At 46.3% G+C, this 13,957-nt stretch overlaps 1 protein-coding gene across 1 annotated transcript in view; it reads left to right on the forward strand.

Moving 5' to 3' along the window:
* The window catches only part of gsg1l (gsg1-like), a 508,795-nt gene that overhangs the window by 423,875 nt on the left and 70,963 nt on the right, over positions 1-13,957 (forward strand). The window lies entirely within an intron of this gene.

Below are 13,957 nucleotides of genomic sequence, written 5' to 3' on the forward strand. Positions count from 1 at the left end.
TATGGGTAGAACTCATAATCCAGCTGCCCGCTTCAGAAATATTATTTGGACCTCAATAACTAGAAGGTGCTTTATCTGTGCTCTTTATTTTCAGTCTCACAACCACTGAAGCATCAAATCTGTTGTGGTATCACTCTTCTAGTTTCACCTTCCCTTATTGGGCAGTGTGTTTGCTGCCTGCTTTCTGACCTGGCTGCTTGACCAAGCCCCTTCAGAATCTTGAATGCTTCAATGAGATTACCTCTCATTCTCCTAAACGCCAGAGAACATGAACCTAATTTACTCAGAATCTCATCACAGGACAATCCTCCCATCCCAAGGACCAACCTAGTATCACCTCCAATGCAAGTATACCCTTTTTTAAATATGGAGACCAAAACTGCACACAGTTTTCCAGCTGTGGTCTCACCAAAGCCCTGTACAATTGTAGCAAGACTTCCTTGTTCTTGTACTCAATTGGCTTGCAATAAAGGCGAATATGCCATTTGCCTTCTTCATTGCTTGCTATGCCTGCATGCCAACATTCTGTATTCTTTGTATAAGCACACCCAAGTCTCTCTGAACATCAATAGATTTATCTGCCATTTCCTCTTTCCCCACGATATTTTTTTTTAATGATTCACAGGGACTGTTTACTTTAGCTACTCTCTTTCTTTTTGCATATTTGCAATAGCTCTTACAATCTGTTTTATATTTCAACTAGTTTACTCATTTTATTTTTTCCTTTTTTATCAACTTTTTGCTGGCCCTTTGCTGGTTTCTAAAGTGCTCCCAATCTTCAAAGTTACTACTATTCTTTGCAACATTATAAGCCATGGATGTGACAAGCTTCAATAATTTTTTGTTTAATGCAATGTCTAACAGTATAATTATTGTTAGGGGGCCTATAAATACTCACACCATTTTTTTTCTAATTCTTGCTATTCCTAATCGTCACCTATATTGATTTTACATCCTGATCTTTTCATCCTGTCTTTTCAAAATGTTATGTATCCTGAAATGTTATACAAATCGCCGGGACACTGGTCATAGTGCGGTTCAGGTGAACACCATCTCAATGATACAGCTCCCTCTATCCCCAGGACTGGTGCCAGTGCCTCATGAATCAAAAGCTACTCCCCCCACACCAATATTTGAGCCACACTTTCCACTCTCTGCTCTTATCTACCCTATGCCAATTTGCTGGTGGCTCAGGTAATAATCTATTTGACTGTATAAGGTGTGATGGCAAATCAGGCGGCAAAATGTGTCAATTTCTAATATTTACAGACTACCCAACTTGAAGGTGATGAACAGTTTCTGACCTTGTTTTACTTAATCAATGATACAACATAGATGTTATATATTTGCCATGACAATTGCCACATCACACAGAGCAGAGGCACAGAGCTAAACCACCGATCACAACATGAACAGAATACAATGTGAACAGCATGGGAAGTTGAGAATTTGATTCGAGTGGGAATTTGGTGAACAGCATGTTCCTTTTTGCCTTAAATATTTGGAGTGGTTTGTGTAAGCTTGAGGCAATAAATACGGTATTTAAAATTATTTCACTCTTCTAGGGCTTAGTGTAAGCTAATATGTCAAAGAAAACTTAAAACATACCAAAAGATAAATACCTATAAGTAAATATGGACTAAGATAAAGTAAGGGTCAATGATAAATGATAAAGAACAAGAATAATTTTACCCAGTTTTTAAAAAGCATGAGATTTTCCAATTCGTACAATGGGTAAACAATTCCCAAACCTGGTGACAGCACAGGACAGCAGGTTAGTGATTGGCTGATGAATGATCCATCTTTTTGCTCTATAACTAAGTGATTAGTGGAAACTAGGAACCTATAAATAATATTTTATTCAATTGTGAATATAAAAAAGTTAGATTAATTGATTTAAGTGAACTAATTATATTAAACTTAAATTAGGTAAAGGTATTAAACAAGGTTAGATAGGGATAGCAGGGCAGGTGGCTGTGCACGGAGAGCAGAGTGATCCTGGACAATCAATTCGGCAGTAAGTGTCTGAAACTCATGGAACTTTGGTCTGGATTTTCTTCTCCAAGGTGGGAATGACAAAAGATTTCCCAAGACCATTAACCCACCTCCAGCCGGCAGCATCTGCTCATGCTGTTTTGATGGTGGAGTGGCATCAGGCTGCTGCCGTCCAAAGCCAGCCCAAGGCAGAAATAGAGGCAGGTGGACACTGCAGCTGACAGGTTAGAGGGTCCACCTTCATTTACTGGGATATCACTTAGTTCTGTGTTAGGCACGCTAGCTCTCACCCTCACTCCCCTCACTCCTACTCATCACCAATACTCCAAAAATCCCTCATGCCACTCCAGATCCCATGCCCCCACCATACTCCCATGCCCCCCTCCAAATCCCTACTTTTTACCAGTTTTCACAATGGACAGAATCATGAGCCCTATAATTGGATTGGAAAGCCATTGAAATGTTCATTAAATGGTCAAAATAAACTAATAGCCATTCAAAAACACTATCCTATTGTGCTAATAAAACTGTCAATCAAAACAAAGCTCACAGTCCCCTTGACAGCTGTGTCAACAACTCCTGCTGAACAAAATCCATTAGTGGGATTTGGAGCTCATCCAATTATTCATAATGGGATTCCATTGCACACATGTACAAACAAAGACCCCAGAACTGAATACATTCAAGTCGTTTTTGTGGAAAAAATGATCATCTGTTCCACTGCTTAAATGGCCAGGCTATCATCAAAGAAGTCAACCATCTTGTCATCTATTTCAAAGGCACAACAGATGGGAGGGCTAGCAGTCAATGTAATATCAAACCATAGGGTCTAATTCATGTGAACATATGAACATATAAACAAGGGGCAGGAGTAGGCCACTCAGCCCTTTGAGCCTTCTCCGCCATTCAATAAGATGGCTGATCTGACTTACTTCTTGCCTATGCCCTGTAACCCATCACTCCATTGTTTATCAAGAATCTAGCTAGCTCTGCCTTGAAAACATTCAACGACTCTGCTTCCACTGCCTTTTGAGGAAGGAGTTTCAAAGACTCACTATCCTCTGACAGAAAAAAAACCTTCTCATCTCTGCCTTAAATGGGTGACCCCTTATTTTTAAACAATTACCCGTAGTTCTAGATTCCCCCACAAGAGGAAACATCCTGTCAGCATCCACTCAAATCATCTCTTACTCTTCTAAACTCCAGCAAATACAAGTCTAGCCTGTCCAACCATTCCTTGTGAAATAACCAGCCCATTCCTGGTATTAGCTTAGCAATCCTTCTCTGAATTGATTCTAATACATTTACATCCTTTCTTAAATAAGGAGACCAGTACTGTACACAGTACTCCAGATGTGGGCTCACCAGTGCCCTGTACAACTGAAGCATGACCTCCCTACTTTTGTATTCAATTCTCCTCACAAAAAACGATAACGTTCTATTAGCTTTCTCACATTAAAATATGAATCTCTGTACTGTTGAATGTGGAAGAGCACTTTATCCACTGATAAATTAATCTGATGCATCTGAAGATTTTTCCGCCTTCACGCTGTTGGCCAACTCTACGACCATTTACTTTTACTTAACAAGCCCAATCATTAATCACTGTATTAAAAACATTCATAAAGTAAAAATAAAATAAATCCAAACCCGTAAAATTGTGCACCATGCCAATGTGCATGCCTGGCGTCTGCTCGCCCCCACTCACTGCCATTGGAATTTTACCCACAATGTAGGAGGCTAGCACCATATGTCCAGCTCACTAAGTGACAGGAGGCCAGGCAAGATGTGATGGAAGGGCTCCTTTTTGGGCTCCCTATGCACATCAGAGCTCCCCACAAAGTAATTCTTACCCCATTCTTTCGGTTCCCTGTCCTCCCCACCCTGACAATACCAGCCTCCCACCCCCATCCTCCTGCCTCATTGGGACCTACCATCCTGGCCCTGGTGAGACCTGGATTTACCCTGAAGTCTGGACTTCATTAGCAACTCTTCCTTCTGGAATTATGTAGTCCCAGCTGTGGCCATTACTCCCAGTAGCTCTGCTGGGACAAGAGGTTTGTCAGCCATTTGATTGGCTGGCAGCTCTCAGAGTTTCTCCTTATGGGGGTGGAAGAACTGCCTCGAGCACATTAAATGGCTGACAACAATCAAATGACTGCAGGTTGAGCCCACCAAGCAGAGGCAGTCTCGCCCATGAGTTCTACACTAGAATGGTTTTGGGATTGGGGGTTGGGGGTGAGTGTGAGGAAGCGATGCGGGTGGTAAGTCTTGAAGGTTGTGTTTTCTGCCCAGTGCAAGGGCTTAGGGCATCTCCTTATGGCTAGAGACAAATTTGGAATAGGAGAGGGAGGATCCAGTAGAAACCAATAACATAGGTAGAACCAAGAATGAGGTTCTTCTGTGGATGTTTGAAGAACGAGAGTACAAATTCACAAGAACCTCAAAAGGTAATAGTCTCTGGATTACTTTCTGAGCTGCACCCAAAATTAGCATAGGGACAAACATATTGCTGAAAGAGTGATGTGGGAGGCAGGAGCTTCAATTCCTGTATCAGGTTTCACTTGTTGGGGCCAGTGTCCTCGTGAATCAAATAACTAGGACTGTAAACAAAGATTTAAACTAATTAGGGGGAAAGAGGGTTCAGGTAAGGATAAATCTGTAAGTCTGAACATAAAAGTCAAGCAGTGCCTTTCGTCAAGTGAAATTTGCACATTAGCCCAGGATTTCCACTTATTCTCCCCTCATTTGGCTTCAACAATATTCTCACAAGCTTGGAATGAATGTGAGTCACACTGAAGGTTCTGGAAAACTTTACCCACACCAAGCAAAGTGACCGAGAAATGGATTGATTACTTTTTCTTTAGAGATAGTAAAGGTCCCCGCAAAGCTAGGAATAAATCTTAGTGGATGTTACTGACCATGCTAATGCCCCAAGAACAAAACATGACTGAAATAGAGGTTCAGTGGATTTATGCCCATAGCTTTACTGAAGAGAATGTGGAAGAGAATCCGGATTGGAGGAGGCCCAAAAAGATAATTTCTTTGTAAACTTTCCTTGTGGGACAAGATGAAGCAGGAGTGGTTTTCTCGTGCTCACATTATTTGGGAAAAGGGCTGTAAAACTTGATCTTTAAGCTGTCAACTGTTTCTTGGGATCTGGAACACTCCACTATAAGCACCATTTTGATGTAAAATGCTATTGTAGTCATTAAAGGATTAAGTCAAAAAGTTCCATTGGAAACAGTGCATAGGATAGCAACTCACAGATAAATTTTTGCAAGTTCAGCACCCCTCCCAACTGGATCACACCAGCGAATGAATGTGAAATTAGTATGAAGCAGAAATATGCTGCATGCAACACAATATTACAGCAGCACTAACATGTTAATTAATTGCTATTGCAATTATCAATGTCTTTTGAATTGAAGCAAATTGAATTTCTATCAGCTTGGATGTAGACTTAGAGGAAAAATATAATTTTGGCATCAGTAAGCTCTTTAAATGACTTGTCAGTTAATTTTCAATCAACATTTAAATGTTCCGCTATCTGAAACTAATCAAAACTAAAATTAAAATTAGTGTTTATAACATTGCTACATGTTCAAGCATTAAACAGGATTAAAGATATCAGTTCTCAGTAGGTCAGTACCTCACTCATGTCTGTACTGAATGATAAATGATAGAAAACAACATTTAGTCATTTGGTAGTACTGAACTTGAGCATTGCTTAAAAAAAGAGACATGCTGTGAAAGCTTTTCATCTTGCACTCATTAGGACAAATGCAAGAATACCAATAGAAAGGGAGCAACAATTTATACTGCAAGAGATGAAAGTGCTGATTGGTTGGCAAGTGATTGATAGAGGCATTGCCATGGAGAGTGCACCAGGGGACAGTTAAACTGCCAAGCTTTTGTTCAAATTCACACTAGGCAGGTTGGCTCTGATTGGTCAAGGCATTGTCATGGGGAATGAACCAGGGAATGGCTGTCCCCCAAGCTTGTGTTTAGCCGAAAAAGGCACAATGTGTTGACATGCTCCTTCTGCCTGCCAAGGACATGGCCCTGTGTGTGAAGATATGTAGCTTCTAGCACATATAAGTGAGCCACACTGTGAGCCTGACTAATAATCTTAACTGTAAAATAAGTTAACTGTCCCATGATGATTTCTCCAAGGCAACGTCTCTACCAATCAGAGTCCACTTGCCAACCAATCAGCACTCTCTTCTCATGCAGTAGAAATTGTTGTTCCCTTTACATTTGGTATTGTTGCAAATCTGTCCGGAGTGCAAGATGAAAACCTTTGACAGCAGGTCTCTTTTTTCACTAAAACAATATTTTTTATTGTTCCATTTTACAGCTTAATAGAACCTTGTTCACAGGAATTGGGTTCATTTTTAGTTTGGAAAATAATTAGTTAAAGGTACTTTTTAATGAGCTGTGATAGTTTGATTCCCAGGTACCACAGCCCTGATTCACTACAAAGCCTGTGCTTTAAGTGAATAATTCCTTGTAGCTTTGCAAACTAAAATGGGATAATGCAATCATAGATGGTGAACCACAACAAAATAATTTTTCTTCCAGACTTTGTTCTGAATCAAAGCTGATTGATGATATGATGAAATACCTCCTGCCTGGGTTGGCTGTAAGATTCCTATGTGAAATAAGGGCTTTTATATATTTCCTCACTCATCTTCTCGTGAAGGTGATAGCTCATCCTGGTATATGGACAGCGCTCCTCTATCCTCCATCTTCTACCAATTCAAGCTGGGTAATGAGTTCTTGGCTATGGGGGGCACTTGCAGACTATCACAGCTAAGATCAAACCTCTTTAAACCTGAGCACTGTCCAGCAGTAGTGTATGACCAACAGTCGTAAAAGGATCTTCACTTCCTTAGCTCAATGAAATTGAGGGCAGCAGCATGCTGAAATCAGTTGGCTTGACACAGGCCATAAATATAATCCTGGGTCTCTCTAGTGTATGTGAATGTTCCACACTGAGCAAGCTAATAAGGGAGGTCACCATTCTGAGGTTTTCTCATTCCTGATGGCCCCTGGTGAACATAAATATCCAAAATACAAAAGCTGCATCACAATGTAAATTGGTAGTCTCATTCAATAAGAACAGCAGGTTGACTGGGTTTAACCAATTTAAGGAGTGCACACCTGATATTGTAACAATAGGGAGGAACATTACTCTGCGTCTAACAAACAGTGTGTGTGACATTGTGTGATGCTGATAATGAGTTTGAAAGGTAGGTAAATGTTCCATTCCCAAGTGCTGACCTTGGTAATCATAAAAAAAAATCCTTCCGACAAAGAGCTGTTACATTCTGCATAGAATGATTTGTCAGTGTGAGATGAAGATGAATTGCTTCAATTCCACCAATGTGAAAATCTTGTGACAGCAGCAGTTAGTCCAGGTCAAAATGTCAATCATTTACTTTCATTTCTAGTAAGAATTAGAGATAACAACATACAACTGCAAACCAGCATACTGAGATTATTGAAACCAACAATATGTGTGTTTTCCAAGTTATCAAACACTAAGCATGAGCCAGAACCCTGGTTGTTTAATTCCCTCCCTGGTTCAAGGTACTGAGCTCAGTTGTAATGCTCCTCAGAGGCGTAAGAAAGAGCACAAATTAGGGTGGAATTTTCCCAGATTTGCACTAAGTGTGGTGGCGGGCGGGTAAGCTGGAGTCCTACTCACTAACGAAAATGGCGGGTTTTCACACTGTATCTTCCTGAGCCCACCTCATTATATATTCACTTCCATGAAACACAGCATTTCCATGGCAAGCAGGCTCTCATTCACGCGCTCACCATCACCCCACTGTTGCATCACACTGACCGCCATCTTTAAAAGGCAGCCACCAGCAAAATGCTCATCGCCACCAGCTCACCACCGCTGCCTGGGAGACATGGCCAGTAAAGGCAAAAAGACTGCAGCCTCCCCGCTTCAACAACAAGTCCCTCAAGCGACTGCTGGATGTTGTGGAGGCTGCCGGGATGTGCTCTATCCCCGCTCTGGCCGCAGGATGGGCTGCAAAGTCACAGACCTGGCTTGGGAGGTCGTGGCAGTGGTGGTCAGCACTAATGGCCTGCAGAAGAGGACAGCTACTCAGTGCTGCAAAAGGGTGAATGATCTCTTCCATTCCGCCAGGGTAAGTCACTCTTTTTATCACTCCCAATTCACGCACACACAAACCCATCATACATCCACAGGGCCCTCACTCACTGCCAGTTCAAGGGACATCACCATTCACTGTCTTGTACACACACCATCATTGTCCTCATCCCACCCATGGGACCACTCACCACCCACACAGGCCAGGCATACTTATCATCTGGCCTGGCAAGTGTCCTGAAACACTCTCCCCATCTCTATCCATACAGGACAAATTGGCTCACAACAGGAGGGAAAGATCACAGACAGGTGGAGGAATGCCAGAGATCAGAGTTCTGACAGAATTTGAAAACAGAGCCATCCAGCTGGCCGGCGAGGATATATACCGGTCCTGTGCTGACAGTGAGGTCGGTGCTGCTCTACCAAGTGAGGATCCAGCAGTGCAACATCCATCAGACAACAATGCTGTGAGTGATGTCTCCTTTTTCACAGGCCATTGCCATGCACTAATTATCCCTACTTGCATTCGCAGGCATATCTGGGAAGGGGCCAATGGAGTCCATGACCCAGGGCCTCCAAGCAAGCCCCGAAGAAACCTCTGAAGAGGAATCTGGAGGCACCTTCCCTGAAGTCCCGTCACAGCGCCCACCCACACCCTCCACCAGTGCAGAGAGACACACCTCGGTGGGACCTAGCTTTAGAGTAGCCTCGGGATCACAATCTGGTGAGCACATCGCACTGTCTGATCCACAGCAGGCGGGGGCAGGGACATCCCAGGTGTCCGGCACTCAGAGGACTGCTGGAGGCTAGAGTGTTGCTGGATCTGAATCAGATGATGAGCCTTTAGACTGTTGCTGGAGCTGCAAAAGCAAGCTCGGGAACATCAGGAAGGGATGTCCTCAGATTGCAAGGCACGATGGAGGAGCCCGTCCGCCTTCAGACTGAGGTGATAGCACCGGCATAACAATGCACCGAGGTCAACACTGGCAGGATGGCAGCCGCCATGGAGATCTTGGTCCAGGATTTCAGTCCTGCACTGCTGCACGAGCTTAACTTCATACTGATGTCATAGTTGGCCTTCAACAGTGTGATCGTGAGGGGGCTGCTGAGAAGCTCGATCTCACTCCAGCTTCCCCTTCTGCTCACGGAGTCAGCCAGGAGCCCTTGGGCACCCATAGGGAGGAGGATCAGCAGGTGCACACTCTGGGCCCATCTGCCCAGGTGACTCTGGGAGTGACCAGCCCATCTGACACCCCTCTTCCTGTGACTTCCAAAGCTCCAGCTCAACAGCTCGAGGAGGGTGCCACTGCCACACAGCAGTACTCCGAAAGTAGGCCAGGGCCCACCAAGCCTCGGCCCTCTAGAGGACACCTGCCAAAGTCATCGCAATCAGCAGGCTGGCTCCACCTCCGCTGTGGATGTCCGGGGAGTACAAAGACAAAGTGGCAGGATTAGCAAAGCTAAGGAGAATTAGTTGCACAGCCTGGGCATGGGTGTTAATCATTTGAACATAATGTTCACTATTGTCAATAAACTCCCAAGAATGTCTCACTGCCCGTGGCTCCTTGTTCTGATGAGCAGTTTTCTTGTCACTCAGATGTGAAACCTTTCAGCAAAAGGTAAAGGCAGGTGTCTCAGTCCAGGGCCTCTTCCCTGTGCTTTGTGCGGCCTTCAGACCAAAGTGATGGTCCAGCCTCACATTCCTTGGATACATTACTGATGGCTGCACCTCGATGGTGCTGGTCATTGCTGCCAGAATGTAATGGGCAGGTCTCACAGAGTTCCGTCATTCTCTCGTGTGCTCTCAGCACTTTAAGGTGGGGCTGGCCTCCATCTCCTCAGCATCTGTGACCAGTGATGCTGTGCACCAGCACTTGAAAGGCTGAGGAGCTGAAGGTGGACACAGCATCAGATGCGCCAAACGTTTCATGGCTGCATCTCTGAGATGGCCCTGATCACAGAGCGCAAGTGAGCTTCCCTCAGCCAGACAGGAGTCAAACATCTCAGAGACTATGTAAAGATCTATGGATTGTCCTCACTCCATGTTGTCATCATCCTCCTTCAATCGAGCGACTATTATGGCCTTCACTGCATCTCCATGACAGGAGCAATCTCACAGAGGGTATTGGCACTGCCATAAGCCAGACTGGAGTCAAACATTCACAACTGTGATATGAGGATCTGCGGGCACACCTCACCACATGTCGCCATCATCCTCCACAAAGCTGGCAGCTATGAGGGCCTCCCGAGCATGCCTGCCTCATCCGGCCAGTACAAAAGCATTATCCCCATCATTGTCACCACCAAGGACTCCCTCACCCTCATCCCTGTCAGCATTCTCCTCATCCGAGGAGACCTCCAACTCCTCCATCTCCTCCTCATCGTCTCCCTGTTGCAGCGCAAGGTTGTAAAGGGTGATGACAATGTGTGACACCCTCTGTGGACTGTATTGCAGGGCTCCACCAGATCGGTCCAGGCACTGGAACCACATCTTCAGCATTCTCATGGTCTGCTCCACCAAGTTGTAAGCTGCTGCATGAGCCTCATAATAGCGTCGCTCTGCTGCAGTCTGAGGCCGCCGCACGGATATCATCAGCCAGGGCCTCTATGGGTAGCCCTTGTCCCTGTGGAATCAACCCTGCAGCGTCTGTGGACCCTGGAAGACTCCAGGAATCTGCGAGCGACTGAGGATGTAGGCGTCGTGCGCACTCCCTGGAAACCGTGCACATATCTGCAGGATGTGTTTCTGGTGGTCGCACACCAGCTACACATTCAGTGAGTGGAAGCCCTTGTGGTTGGTGAAGTCCATCGAGTGTAACAATGGAGACCTGAGCGCCGTATGAGTGCAGTCAATCGCACCCTGCACCTGTGGGAATCCCGAGATCAGGGTGAATCCAATGCCCCTTACATCCTGGCTGTCCCGGTCCCGGGCGAAATGCACAAAGTTATTGCCATGGAGAAGATGGCATCCGTGACCTCATGGATGCATTTGTGGGTGGCCGGATTGTGACATCTCACAGAGGTCACCTGTGGAGCCCTGAAAGCAGCCACTGGTGTAGAAATTGAGCACCATGTTCACTTTCACAACCACTGCCAGTGGATGCCCTCCATGTCCTCTTGGCACAAAGTCCTGCAGTAAGTGGCAGATGTGAGCCACCAGGTCCCTAGACATGTGCCAGTGACACTGGCTCTCAGTCATCCGCAGGAATGTGGGTGTCGCTAGGCACCGACTAGCCACGGCTCACAGTCACTCCTGGGCAGTATGTGCGGGAGCTCCTGCTGCCCCTTCTTCCTGAGTTTGCTGCTCCTGCCTTTGTGCAGCCAGGAACCTCAGTCGCTCTCTCCTCAGTCTTCTTTGTTCTCTGTAAGCAACCAGGCATACAGCTAGGTCACCAGGATCCATGATCCTGATGTGATCCTCCTGCAGCATGAAAGAGTGAGATGTGGTTAGCATGGCTGTACTTAGCATCTTTCCTGGCCCTGTGTGACTGACCCTTAAGGCTTCCCGTAGAGTGCTGGTCACTCCTCGGATGGCCAGATATGAATGCGCTGCATGGCTGCCCTGTCAGCCTGTGAAATGGGGGCCACTGGTCCAAACCGGGATGCTGAGATTGCAAGGGGCTGTGAGTGCCTCCAGCAGTGACTGCTACATGGCCATTGTTGGCGAGGAGATTGTACAATGTGGGCAGTCCAACTGCTCCGCAGTCCAATAAAGTGGCAGTGGACCCGAAGTCTGTGCCAGGGGATGGGGTAGTGGGGTAAGGAATGGGGCGCTTGGTGGCCCTTTGGCACCTCCGCGTTGTTTTAATAGGTGGGCAGGCGAGGTGCCCAACCGCAGTCATATCACCGTGGCTGTGCCTGATCTGTCTCAGTTACAGAGGCATGGTCACTTTATACAGGTGTCCCTAATGCGTGGCTACTTCCCTCGCTTACCCTGCCCACCACCGCCCCCCCCAACTCGATTACCTGTGTTGGGGATGCAGCACCAGGACAGCACTTGAACCCCCTCATCCCCCCAACTCAGCAGTCACCTCTGAGACTGACCATCACTTGCCCCTGGTCACCCCCCACCCCCCTCAGCAGTTGCCTGTGGTGCTAGGAATCAGTTGCCCCCCAGTACCCCGAGCCCATTAAACAATGGGTGAGCTGTGGAAAACACTGCTGCTCACTCACCTCAGTTCCCCCTAAGCGAAGCCGCCAATTGCGCGTTGCCTGTGTGCTGTTGTGAAACACGTCTCCGTGCTTTCCCGCTGCCGTGGATGGATGATACAGCGGGGTTCCGAGAGCCTGGCGGGATGGCCTTTTAATTATATGCTAATGTATTACAATTAGCTCCTGTGACTGATGGCAGGAAACATGGCCTGCTGTCGGGGGGGCTGAGCAGAAGATCATGGCCTGCCTTCAGCTGTTGTAACATAGGTCCCGCCATATTTTCTGCGCACACCACCTATCACGCCTGCCCCCAACGGGCTCGGAAAATTTCGCCCTTAGTTACAAAGTATACAATGTGGTGAGCTGCCTTCTAGAACTGCTTCAGTCCATGCATTGTAGGTACACCCATAGTGCTGTTAGGAAGGGAGTTCCAGCATTTTGATCCAGCGACAGTGAAGGAACAGTGATATATTTTCAAGTCTGGATGGTAAGTGACTTGAAGGGGAGTTCCAGATGGTGGTGTTCTCATGTATCTGCCTTCCTTGTCCTTCTAGATGGTAGTCATGGGTTTGGAAGTTGCGGTCTAAGGAGCCTTGGTGAATTCGTGCAGTGCATCTTGTAGATGGTACACACTGTTGCTACTGTGCGTCGGTGGTGGAGGGAATGAATGTTTGTGGATGTGATGCCAATCAAGCAGCCTGCTTTGTCCTGGATGGTGTCCAGCTTCTTGTGTGTTATGGGAACTGCACTAATCCAGGAAAGTGGGGAGTATTCCATCACACTCCTGACTTGTGCCTTGCAGATGGTGGACAGGCTTTGGGCAGTCAAGAGGTGGGTTACTCATCGAACGATTCCTAGCCTCTGACCTGCTCTTGTAGCCACAGTATTTATATGGCCAGTCTAGCTCAGTTTCTGGTCAATGGCAACCTCTGGGATGTTGATATTGGGGGTTCAGTGCTGGTAACACTGGAACGTAAAGGGGCAATGGTTGGAATCTCTCTTGTTGGAGATGGTCATTGCCTGACACTTGTGTGGCGTAAATGTTACTTGCCACTTGTCAGCCCAAGCCTGGATATTGTCCAGGTCTTGCTGCATTTGGACATGGGCTGCTTCAGTATCTAAGGAGTCGCGAATGGTGCTGAACATTGTGCAATCATCAGTGAACATCCCCACTTCTGACCTTATAATGGAAGGAATGTCATTGATGAAGCAGCTGAAGATGTTTGGTTCTTGGACACTACCCTGAGGAACTCCTGTAGTGATGCCCTGAAGCTGAGATGACTGACCTCCAACAACCATAACCATCTTCCTTTGTGCTAGATATGACTCCAACCAGCAGAGATCTTTCCCCTCATTCCCACTGACTCCAGTTTTGCTAGGGCTCCTTGATGCCACACTCTGTCAAATGCTGCCTTGGTGTCAAGGGCAGTCACTCTCATCTCACCTCAGGAGTTCAGCTCTTTTGTCCATGTTTGAACCAAGGCTTCAACGACGTCAGGAGCTGAGCGGCCCTGACAGAACCCAAACTGGGCATCAGTGAGCAGGTTATTGCTAAGCAAATGCTGCTAGATAGCACTGTTGATGACCCCTTCCATTGCTTTTCTGATGGTGGCAAGTAGACCGATGGTGCAGTAGTTGGCCGGGTTGGATTCGCCCTGCTTTTTGTGCACAGGACATACC

Source organism: Carcharodon carcharias, chromosome 15, assembly GCF_017639515.1.
Source record: "Carcharodon carcharias isolate sCarCar2 chromosome 15, sCarCar2.pri, whole genome shotgun sequence".
Classification (NCBI taxonomy): domain Eukaryota; kingdom Metazoa; phylum Chordata; class Chondrichthyes; order Lamniformes; family Lamnidae; genus Carcharodon; species Carcharodon carcharias.